Below are 12,425 nucleotides of genomic sequence, written 5' to 3' on the forward strand. Positions count from 1 at the left end.
TTGAACAGAGCCAGCGAGGTGCTCTGCCTCACATGGATCGGGATTTTATTCAACAGCATAGGGAGTCTCTGAGTGATAAATCTATCCCTCCAGCACGTCCTATTTATATCCGTGCTAAGGTTTAAGTCGCTTGCTCTAGTGGTTTTGGTGGATTTGGATTTTTTGAGGTGGAGCATGTCCATTAATTCCGGGTTGGACATGGCCTTGTATGTCAGGCACATGTCACCTCTGAGCAGACAGTATGCAACTGTATAGAGCTGGAGTTTCTTCAATCTGGCAGCATATGATATATTTTGGAGTCCCTTTATCCTTTTGGTGAGGAACTTTTGGGGTCTCTCCAATTGCTGCAGATGTCGGGTGAGATACATCCCGAATGGGGCATTGTACTCGATCATTGGTCTGATAAGTGAAGAGTACAGGGGAACAATGACCTCACTAGATCTGGATGTGAATCCCTTCATGATCAGGTGGGCAATGTAGAAGGTCTTTCTAACCACTTTAGCAACGTGAGTGTCAAAAGAAAGGCCACTGTCAACCTGGGTCCCCAGGTCCCTGATAACCTCTTCTGTGCTTAGTGGATTGCCACCTATATGGTAGCTTGGGGTTACCTTGTTTTTCCCAAAGGGTATGACTATACATTTTTGGCGTTTAACTTCAGGCCATGGCTCTGGCACCAGCTATCTGTTTCCGTGAGTCCCTTTTGAAGGATATCCGTGTCCGATGCACTTTCCACTATGGCGCCCAGTTTGCAGTCGTCTGCAAACTTTGTCAGCCAAAGTCCTCCCATGTTGGCCTGTACTTCTGAGAAGTAGATGCCGAACAATAGGGGCCAAGGACCGAGCCCTGTGGGACACCACTTGTGACCGGCTTGGAGTCTGACATAGCGCCAGCAACTCTAACCCTGTGGGTTCTGTCCTTAAGCCAGTTTGCAGCCCATCTTGTGACATATGGGTTTACATTTAAGCTGGTAAGTTTTGCTACAATACCGAGTGGGGTATTGTGTCGAAAACCTTTGCAAGGTCAAGGTAGGCTGTATGGACTGCCTTTCCCTCATCAATGGCCTTGGTGACTGTTTCGAAGAAGTCGACCAAGTTCAAAAGGCATGATCTGCCCTTGACAAAGCCAAACTGGGTCGGGTCCAAGTCTGCAAGTCCCCTATATCTTTGTTTATGAGCTCCATTATGATCCTCTCCATAGCTTTGCAGACTAGACTTGTTAAGCTTATGGGGCGGTAATTACCAGGGTCCGTAGAGGCACCGCCTTTGTGGAGTGGGACCACAGTTGCCGTACGCCACTCCTTGGGCACGTATCCTGTGGTAAGGCTGAGATTAAACAGCTGCCTTATGTGCGGGTTTAATTCCTCATTTAGCTCGTGTAGCACACAGCCGGGGACACCATCCGGTCCCATTGATGCTGTGTTTTTAGCTTTAGAGAGAGCAGCTTTCACCTGCGCATTTGAGATGTCTGGGAGGCTACACTCTGCTGGGATAGTTATCTCTCCTTTAGCGGAGGGGGGTGACGTTTGCACTGAACCTGTCTGCCAGTATGTTGGCAATGTCTGTGGGTTCACTGATTTTTGTATCATTTTGGACTAATTCTGAGCATATCTGGGAGTTTCCACCCAGGTTCCTAACATAGCTGAAAAAGGCCTTATGATTGTCCTTTGAATCCATGGCAATTTTTCTCTCAAAATTGGCCTTAGTTGATTTTATGAGTGCTCGTATTTTTTACTAATAATGATCAGGGGTGACTTCCCTTTTATGGATTTTGTTCTATCATGTAATAGCTTTCTCCTCTTATTGTAAAGTTTGTTAATGGCTGGGGTCCACCAGACTGGACGTTTGCCCTTTGTGGAAAGAGTCTTGGTTTTATTTGGGATTGTCTGATCCATGCAGTCCTGGAGGTGTTCATAGAAGGCATTTGTAAGGGCTTCCACAGCTTGGGTTGTGGTTTCCACTGGCTCAGGGGCCTTGAAGGATACCACACCAGTCTTGAGTAGTGTGAAGTTTGCTTTAGAGAAGTTCTTCACTGGTGTTTTTTTTGTTTGAGGTGTTGGCGAGAGGGGGATTTCCAGTGAAAACAGTTTATGAGCAGATCTCACCAATGAGGATATTCTTCCGTGTGGAGCATTTTGTCCCCATGTTTGTGATAATGAGATCTAGTATATTTTCTCCTCTCGTGGGAACAGTGACTAGCTGTTCCATGGCATTTGAATTTATGAACTCCAGGAACCGTTGGGCTAGAAAGTTAGGGCTTGAGTAATGTTCCCAGTCTATATTTGGGTAGTTGAAGTCACCCAATATGATGGTGTTTGGAGATACATTTATACCCTCCAGTGTCTTCAGGAAGGCTGTGTGGGGTTCCTGAGTTTGAGAGGGTGGCCTGTAGCATGCTACAATTTGTAGAGCAGTTTAGCCTATGGTTAGTTGCATCTGGATGGTTTCCGAAGCTTCATGCGTTGCCACCAACCTGGAGGTGTGGGTATCCTTTATGAATATGGATACACCACCTCCTTTTGTGGTGTGGTCCGGGTTTTGGGGCCGGAACGCATGATATGAGGTAAAACCTAATAGTGCCGGGGTGCTCTCAGGAGCCTTGAACCAGGTTTCAGTTACAGCACAGACATCGATGTTCTCCATACTGAGAAGGGCCTCGAGTGCGTGCATTTTGAGATTTAGACTTCTGGCATTGAGCAGCATTACCCTCAGTTTCTTCCCATTTTTGTTTTCTAGGGTGGTAGGTTTAGAATTTGAGCCTTGCCTAAAAAGGCACTATGGGGTGGCAAGAGCCTTAGCCAATATCCGGAATCCCAGGGGTGACAGGTGCAAGCCGTCCCTTGCGAAGCAGCGTGGCTTGTCAAGCATGTCATCCCAGGCAGGCAGACATTGGATCCCCTTTGAATAACACCAGACATTAAGCCAATTGTTAAAGCTGATCATCTTGTCTCTATATTGTGGCATCATTCTTGGTGAAGGAAGGATACTGCTCAGGGTCAGGGTCATACCTGCCTGGGCTACATAATCAGAGAGCTCCTCTATGTCTCTTTTCATGTAGTCCAGGGAGGTATGTCTCAGGTCGTTCACACCAGCATGGACAATGACTGTGTCATATTTGTACTTGCCGTGGAGTGACCAGAGTGCTTGTGTTATGTGGCGGATTCTAGCACCCGATAGGCAGCTTACTGTGACCCTCTCCTTGTTCAGCCTGGTGAGTGGGACGTCAGTGTGTCTGACTATGGAGTCACCTATGACAAGTATGTTTGGTGTTGTATTTGGCCTTAAGGGCCGTGACTGCTTTGCACACTGCTTTTGTGGTTTATGTGTTGCTTGTGGGGTGTCTTGAGGTAGCAGTTGTTTGGGTGTCTGCTTTGGAGACCTCTGCTGTTTAGGTAAATTTTTACTCAGAGCCTCCGAGTATGTCTTTGTGTGTTTATGTGTTTGATTCAGTGGTGTGGTAGCATTATGTGAGGCTGGTTTTGTGGTGTGTGTAGTTGCCTTTTCCTCCTGTCTGGTCTTGCCAGTCCTGAGTTGAGAGAGCTCAGCCTCCAGTTTGGCTAAATAGCTGCATCTCTCGCAAGTATTTGTGTTATGTGGGAGGAGGAGAGGGTTGTCTGTGTACATGAGGCAGTTATAACATTGCCTCAAGATTCCCAGATTCACCAGCTGGACCGGAGAGGAGATTGACAACTGACCTTTGGACATGCTAGAATAATATTGGGAATTCCTTAATAATTGAAAACAAGGGCCAGTGGGGAGTGAGGGTGTAGTGCTTTTAATTTTTAGTGCTGACTTATATAATTGCTATAGTGAGCAAGTGCCAAGTAACTTGAGTGCAATGTGTTACAAGTAACTAAATGCAAAAACGACAAACAGTAACTTTCTTTCAAGTGAAACAGGGAACTAGTACAGTAAGCAATGCAGATATCACTAGTGATCCACAGAAGCGCTGAGAAGCGTATCAGGTGGAATTAGCTTCCAGGAAATAACAAGCAAACAAACAACAAGCATATAAACAAAGCTAGATTCAGCAGGCCTGGATCTAGTCTATGCTACAGCAAACAAGGTGTACCAATTTCAGTAAGATACAGTTCAAATATTCAGGCACTATAAACCTTTAACCAGAAATTCCCAGCTCAGAAGGGCAGAGTCCAGCCTCTTCTCCCACAAGAGTGCAGACCACGAACCTTCTTAATGTAAAATAACTGGCCTGAAGCCCAAGTGCCTAAACCAGAACTAATACCCTTGGACACTGGGCTCTCAATCAGCAGTTCCCAACTTAGAAGGATGAAAGCTACCTGTCCTGCCACCACAGTGCTTGCCACAAACCTTCCTAATGTAAAACAACTGGTCTGAAGCCCAAGTGCTTAATCCAAAAGACTTAGAATGATAGCTACACTTTAATCAAGTTACAACCAAGCAGTAATAAATACAATTGAATACTTTAGAGAATGTCTGGATTATTGCTCATGTTACACAAACAAAGCTAGATCCAGCAGGCCCGAATCCAGTCTATGCCACAGCAAACAAGGCGCACCAACTTCGGAAAGAAGCAATTCAGATATGCATGCACTATAAGCCTTTAACCAGAAATTCCCAGCTCAAAAGGGCAGAGTCCAGCCTCTCCTCCCACAAGAGTGCAGACCACGAACCCTCTTAATGTAAAATAACTGGCCTGAAAGCCCAAGTGCTTAAACCAGAATTAATACACTTTTAGAATAACAGACACTGAGCCCTCAATCAGGAATTCCCAACTTAGAAGGATGTAAGCTACCTGTTCTGCCACAACAGTGCAGACCACAAACCCTCTCAGTGCAAAACAACTGGTCCGAAGCCCAAGTGTTTAAACCAAAAGGCTTAGAATGAGTTACACCAAGCAGTAATAAATACAATTGAGTATTTTTAAGATGATGCAAAAGTAAAATGAAGTAGGTAGAAACACAAGTACAGTAAAAGCAGATAATTTTTTTTTTTTTTATCTGAACAAGTGCTGAGAGCGAAGAAACAGATTTGAGTGCTGAAACTAGAAAACTGGCTAGTTATAAGAAAAAAAAACAAGCTAGAAGGCTTCCCTCAAACACCGAAGGGCTTGGGGGCTCAGAAGCCTACAAATAGTCTATACCACTTAACAGGAAAAGCAGGAAATAAGCTTAATTTTTTTTTTGTCTGTTTCCCAGATGCTCTCTTTGTACACAGTAGGAGTGCCTGAAATCAGAATATGATCTCACTGCACTCAGTTGAGTGAGCAAATGAGATGGGCCCAGAGGCAGGCTGAGGGGCGGGCAGTTTCAAGGCCACTAAGATTAACACCAAAACAAAAACAGGGAGGATGGGTGGGAATAACTGAAGAGCAGAATAACTGCAACTTGAGTTCAATATTCCTTCAACACAGTTTAAATCAAATTAAATACTGTATTTTTTTTTAAAAAAGTGCAGATAAAGGTACTTAAATTCTCTTATACGTCCAGTTGAATATAAGCAAGTTCTTAGCTGGCCAAAGCTGAGGTTTTTAAGCAATAAAAATTTCACAATGCACCACTTAAAAAGGCAAGGACAGGAAATCAAAGAATGTGGCTACCCCACACCTGTAATTACTAGCAAATAACACACTAGCTTCAGTTCAAGTTACTAAAGAGCAGAATAACTGCAACTTGAGTTCAATATTCCTTCAACACAGTTTAAATCAAATTAAATACTGTATTTTTTTAAAAAGTGCAGATAAAGGTACTTAAATTCTCTTATACGTCCAGTTGAATATAACCAAGTTCTTAGCTGGCCAAAGCTGAGGTTTTTAAGCAATAAAAATTTCACAATGCACCACTTAAAAAGGCAAGGACAGGAAATCAAAGAATGTGGCTACCCCCACACCTGTAATTACTAGCAAATAACACACTAGCTTCAGTTCAAGTTACTAAAGAGCAGAATAACTGCAACTTGAGTTCAATATTCCTTCAACACAGTTTAAATCAAATTAAATACTGTATTTTTTTTAAAAAGTGCAGATAAAGGTACTTAAATTCTCTTATACGTCCAGTTGAATATAACCAAGTTCTTAGCTGGCCAAAGCTGAGGTTTTAAGCAATAAAAATTTCACAATGCACCACTTAAAAAGGCAAGGACAGGAAATCAAAGAATGTGGCTACCCCACACCTGTAATTACTAGCAAATAACACACTAGCTTCAGTTCAAGTTACTAAAGAGCAGAATAACTGCAACTTGAGTTCAATATTCCTTCAACACAGTTTAAATCAAATTAAATACTGTATTTTTTTTTAAAAAAGTGCAGATAAAGGTACTTAAATTCTCTTATACGTCCAGTTGAATATAACCAAGTTCTTAGCTGGCCAAAGCTGAGGTTTTAAGCAATAAAAATTTCACAATGCACCACTTATAAAGGCAAGGACAGGAAATCAAAGAATGTGGCTACCCCCACACCTGTAATTACTAGCAAATAACACACTAGCTTCAGTTCAAGTTACTAAAGAGCAGAATAACTGCAACTTGAGTTCAATATTCCTTCAACACAGTTTAAATCAAATTAAATACTGTATTTATTTTTTAAAAAGTGCAGATAAAGGTACTTAAATTCTCTTATACGTCCAGTTGAATATAACCAAGTTCTCAGCTGGCCAAAGCTGAGGTTTTTAAGCAATAAAAATTTCACAATGCACCACTTAAAAAGGCAAGGACAGGAAATCAAAGAATGTGGCTACCCCCACACCTGTAATTACTAGCAAATAACACACTAGCTTCAGTTCAAGTTACTAAAGAGCAGAATAACTGCAACTTGAGTTCAATATTCCTTCAACACAGTTTAAATCAAATTAAATACTGTATTTTTTTTTTAAAAAAGTGCAGATAAAGGTACTTAAATTCTCTTATACGTCCAGTTGAATATAACCAAGTTCTTAGCTGGCCAAAGCTGAGGTTTTAAGCAATAAAAAATTCACAATGCACCACTTAAAAAGGCAAGGACAGGAAATCAAAGAATGTGGCTACCCCCACACCTGTAATTACTAGCAAATAACACACTAGCTTCAGTTCAAGTTACTAAAGAGCAGAATAACTGCAACTTGAGTTCAATATTCCTTCAACACAGTTTAAATCAAATTAAATACTATATATTTTTTTAAAAAGTGCAGATAAAGGTACTTAAATTCTCTTATACATCCAGTTGAATATAACCAAGTTCTTAGCTGGCCAAAGCTGAGGTTTTTAAGCAATAAAAATTTCACAATGCACCACTTAAAAAGGCAAGGACAGGAAATCAAAGAATGTGGCTACCCCCACACCTGTAATTACTAGCAAATAACACACTAGCTTCAGTTCAAGTTACTAAAGAGCAGAATAACTGCAACTTGAGTTCAATATTCCTTCAACACAGTTTAAATCAAATTAAATACTGTATTTTTTTTAAAAAGTGCAGATAAAGGTACTTAAATTCTCTTATACGTCCAGTTGAATATAACCAAGTTCTTAGCTGGCCAAAGCTGAGGTTTTTAAGCAATAAAAATTTCACAATGCACCACTTAAAAAGGCAAGGACAGGAAATCAAAGAATGTGGCTACCCCCACACCTGTAATTACTAGCAAATAACACACTAGCTTCAGTTCAAGTTACTAAAGAGCAGAATAACTGCAACTTGAGTTCAATATTCCTTCAACACAGTTTAAATCATACAAATGTTGCATAGCTCTCACCAGTGGTGTACATGGAAACAGGATATGTTCCTTTACATGTTGCAGCATTACATAAAAAAATTGGTGAAATATTATTAAGGCTGAGGCCTGTGAGACCCCGGATATATCCCATGTGGGTCACTGAAAAGTGCCTGTAGCTAGTAGAAGTTATGCTGCACATACCTTGGTTTTCACTGGGATGGGTTCTCCACGATTTCCCCGGGGTCACATGTGAGGATGCCATAGGTTGTTTATTTCCTGTAAGGTATCACTGTCCACCCTGTAGAGGTCTAATATTTTGGTATCATGACTTCCATGATATGTTACATGTGGTCCAAATACTCTTTTCCTTCTAGACTAAGATCTGGCAGTAGCAGCAGCAGTAGTAGCAGCGCCTTTTATGAAAGCATGTTGCCCATACAGATTATTGATAGTAGCAGTAACCCCTAACTTTTTATTTCTGTGCTCATGGTTGTATTCCAGAGACTATTAGAATTGAGGTCAAAAGGAAACACAGCATCGATAATTTCTGCTTGAGTAGAGGAACCAGGCAGGGTTGTCCACTTTCCCATTTGTTGTTTGTATTATATTTAGAACCACTGGCAAAGAAAATAAGGGATTCGGAAATTCAAGGATATAATTGGTATGGTAGTCAGAAAAAGCTGATTCTATTTGTAGATGATATTATTTTATACATGACAAAACCAGAAAGGGACACTACAGTGTTGTGGAACAATTTAAGACAGTTTCAAATCTTCTCAGGATACAAAACTAATAAAGCTAAAACAAAATCAATAGCAGTAAAGTATGTATCCACACACGAATTGGTCCAACGATATCCATATTTATGGGGTCATGGTAAAATGAAGTATTTAGGAGTATGGATTAGAAATGACTCTGTGGTGGCAGCTAAGGATATGTGGGAAGATACTAAACAGAAGATAATACAAAAATTGAGAAACTGTAAGTTTTGTTATATGGATATGGATACTAAGATAAAAGCAATTAAAATGCTTTTAGTCCCTTTAGTCTTATACACAGGGCAGGCATACTTTTATCAACCGGAGGAGAAGTTGTGGGTAGCAATTAAAAAAAGAGTTGAAGGATTTTATCTGGGAAGGGAAGACAGCAAGGTTCAAGTGGGATAAGCTGATTCTACCAACGGACTAGGATTACCTAGTTTGAGTGGTTATTTTAGAGCAAAACAGATAAGGCTCTTATACATAGTACAGGCAGAAAACTATAATTCAAAGTGGAAAGGAATGATGCTGACACAGGGAGGAAGCTCAAGAAATTAGGAGAGATTGGGATTTTGGATGCAAACAACCAAAATTATACAGAGTATTATATTCATAAAATAGCAGGAAGTATTCTAAGAACCAATCCAGCACGAGAATGGAGAAAAGAGTTTTTGCCGATAGAGTTGACTGTGGTCAGGGGATACAAATAATAGGCAAGAGGGGGCTGGAATTTATTGGAGAAAACTGGCAAAGGAACCAAGGTATTGGGAGCAAGTAACTAGAAAGGGAAAGGTAATAGAATGGGAAGAGACCAAGAATTTATCTGGACTGCAGGTTAGAGGTTGCCTTCCCTATCAAGACTGATATCAGAGTATAGCCAAACAGAAAGAAATACGGAGCTCCTAAATGAAAGACCATCACTGGTAGAGTTTTTAATAGAATCTAGAACAGAAGCTGCAGTTAAAAAAGGAGTAATTAATAAAGCATATAAAATATCGCATGATAAAGTACAGTTGGGTACCTACCATAAATGTAGATGTTCGAGTGTATTCACTGTTGCAGTCATTAGACTTGGGTTATCCTGCTGGCAGGCTACCCGTAGTCGGCCTGAATTCCAAAGTCCTGGTCTGGCATCGGTTGCTGTTGCCTCTTCCCTGACGTCAGTGCGCCAGGGGTATATAAGATGCAGCCGACACCATTTTCTTCAGTTTTTCTTGCCCCAGATGTTAGGTGCCCCCAAAAGGGTAGGCTACAAATATTGCTTATAAAAAAGCATGCACTAACATAAAAATTACCTTCATCTACAAGCAAATACACCACATAGGTTGTATAGAATAGAGAAGTAAAGATAAGTCCCAGCAAAGAAAGGGGGATGGTGGGTGGGTAACCTGGACTGCAACAGTGAATACACTCGAACATCTGCATTTATGGTAGGTACACAACTGTACTATGTTCATCGTGTTTCACTGTTGCAGTCATTACACTTGGGTTGAATCCCAAAGCTGAGGTTGGGTGGCTAGTTCTAAACAGAATTAGGTGTGGCTATGAGGCCCTGAAGAACTGCAGTGGCAAAGCCTGCTCTGGATTTAGAGTAAAGAGGTAAGTGGTAGTGCTTTGTAAATCTGTGCACTGAAGTCCAAGTTGCAGCCTCCAAAATATCCTTGGTTGGTACGTCTCAGAGGAAGGCTGCTGAAGTGGCTGCTGCTCTGGTTGAGTGAGGCCTAATGCCCTTAGGCACTGATTTGCCATGTTGTGAATAGCAGAAACCAATGCAGTGGCCTATCTATTTTGAAATAGTCTGTTTTGAGATAGCCTTTCCTTGTGATCCTGCAGCATATGCCACTAAAAGTTGCTCAGTCTTTCTGAAAGCTTTAGTTTTGTCCAAGTAGAAGCAAAGCTGTCTGTGTATGTCCAAAGAATGCAGAAGTCTCTCCCCTTTATTCTGTGGGTTTGGATAAAAAGTAGGCAAATGAATGGTTTGATTAGGAGCCACACTAGACACTACCTTAGGCATAAATGTTGGGTTCGTTCTTAGAGAAACCCTGTCCAGATGGAAAATAATAAAAGGTTCCACAGCCATTAATGCCTGTAACTCTGAGACTCTTCTTGCTGAAGTTATTGCTAGGAGCAGAGCTGTTTTCCATGATAAGAATTTTATCTCAGCTGTATTTGCTGGCTTAAAAGGAGGCAGTGTGAGTTTTTCCAAAACAAAACTGAGGTCCCATGTAGGTATCAGTGCTCTCCTTGGAGGTCTTAAGTTTTTGCCCCTCTGAGGAACTGCCCTAGCAGTGGATGTGAAAAAACAGGCGGTTCCATATTGTAATGAGCTGAAATGGCAGAGGCATGGATCTTAATTGATGAGAAGGATAGGCCTTTGTCCAGCATCTCAGTTAGGTATTGTAAAATCTGAGGAATATTTGGAACAACCATGTCAATTCCTTGTGCCTGGTTCCAAGCACAGAATCTTTTTCATTTTTCTGCATAAGATTTTCTAGTGCTGGGCCTCCTGGCCTCCAAAATAACATCCATAACTGCTTTGGAGAGAAGTGTGTTCTGAGTGGTTAAATTATCCGCCGTGCAGCCAGATTTAAGGTTCTGAGTTGGTTGTGTAGGATCTGATTGCTTTATTGGGTCAGTAGATGAGGAATTTGAGGTAAAGTCCAGGCTGGGCCTTGAGACAAGCTCTTTAGGATTGGATACCAGTGCTGGCGTGGCCAGTCTGGGGCAATCAGTATAATTTTTGGCTTCTCTTGTCTGACCTTTAGGAGTACCTTGGGGAGGAGAGGAAGTAGGGGAAAGGGTTTTCCAGCTGAATGAGAGGGCATCCACCTTCCATGCTTGTTCGTGATAAATCCCTGTGCAAAATCTCTGTAGTTGGCAGTTGTAAGGGGAGGCAAATAGATATATGTCTGGGCATCCCCATTTCCTTGTTATCATGCTGAAGACTTGTGGATCTAGTTTCCACTCGTTAAGGTCCATGAGGTTTCTGCTTAGTTTGTCTGCCAGAGTATTTGTCTTTCCTGGCAGGAATTGTGCTTGTAGGTGCACTTGATAAGTCAATGCAGTGTTTCACAATGTCATGGCTTGCCTGCAGAGGGGGTAGGAATGTGTGCCCCCTTTCTTGTTTATGTACCACATGACTGTAGTATTGTCCGTCTTTATCAACAGTTGTCCTGGATGGAGTAGGTCCTTGAAGTCTGTCAGGGCATTCTGTACAGCTAGCATCTCTTTTTGATTGATATGAAGATGCATTTGGCTTGCGGGCCACATGCCCTGAATACATTTTCCTGTCATGTGGGCCCCCCAGGCATACTCCGATGCATCTGTTGTTAGTGTCTGCCTGGCTGTGGGTAAAGTGAATGGCTGTCTCTGCCTGGCTGTGGGTAAAGTGAATGGCTGTCCCTTGTTCTGGTGACAGGCCAGTGCCCACCATCGAAACCCCTGTTGCAGGCAGGGAATGAGGGTAATTAATGTTTCCAGGCTGTGGCAATGTTGAGTCCAAACACTTTTTAGGTACCATTGTATCTTCCTCATATGCAGTCTTGTATATGGAATTAGTAGAAAGCAGGATGCCATGAAGCCCAAAGCCTGCAGAATTTTTCTTGCAGGTAACTGGGTCTTTGTTGCCATCTTTTCGAACTAAGAAGTCAGTTGCCTTTGTTTGTCTGACATGAGATAAGCCATCTGGGTAGCTGTATTTAAGCTTGCATCCAGGAATATTATCTCTTGAGAGGGTACTAGTTTTGATTTCTTTTCGTTTACTGTGTACCCTAGGCAAGTTAGTAATCTTTTTACAAACGGCAGATGCTTTAGTAGAATGTCCTTGCTCTCTGCTTGAATAAGGCAGTCATCCAAGTAGGGATATATTTGAATTCCTCTTTGTCTGCAAAATGCAATTACTGGTGCCAGGCATTTTGTGAAGACCCTGGGCGCAGTAGATAAGCCAAAGGGCAGTGCAGAGAATTGGTAGTGCATTGAGCCAGCTTTGAATCTGAGGTATCTTCTGCAAG

General features: G+C 41.8%; 1 protein-coding gene across 1 annotated transcript in view; it reads right to left on the minus strand.

Annotated features, from left to right (window-relative positions):
* Positions 1–12,425, minus strand: part of OBSCN (obscurin, cytoskeletal calmodulin and titin-interacting RhoGEF) — a 4,979,884-nt gene that overhangs the window by 4,242,335 nt on the left and 725,124 nt on the right. The gene's annotated exons all lie outside the window — the stretch shown is intronic.

The sequence above is a fragment of the Protopterus annectens genome, chromosome 3.part0 (genome assembly GCF_019279795.1).
Source record: "Protopterus annectens isolate FY-2018-M chromosome 3.part0, PAN1.0, whole genome shotgun sequence".
NCBI lineage: Eukaryota > Metazoa > Chordata > Ceratodontiformes > Protopteridae > Protopterus > Protopterus annectens.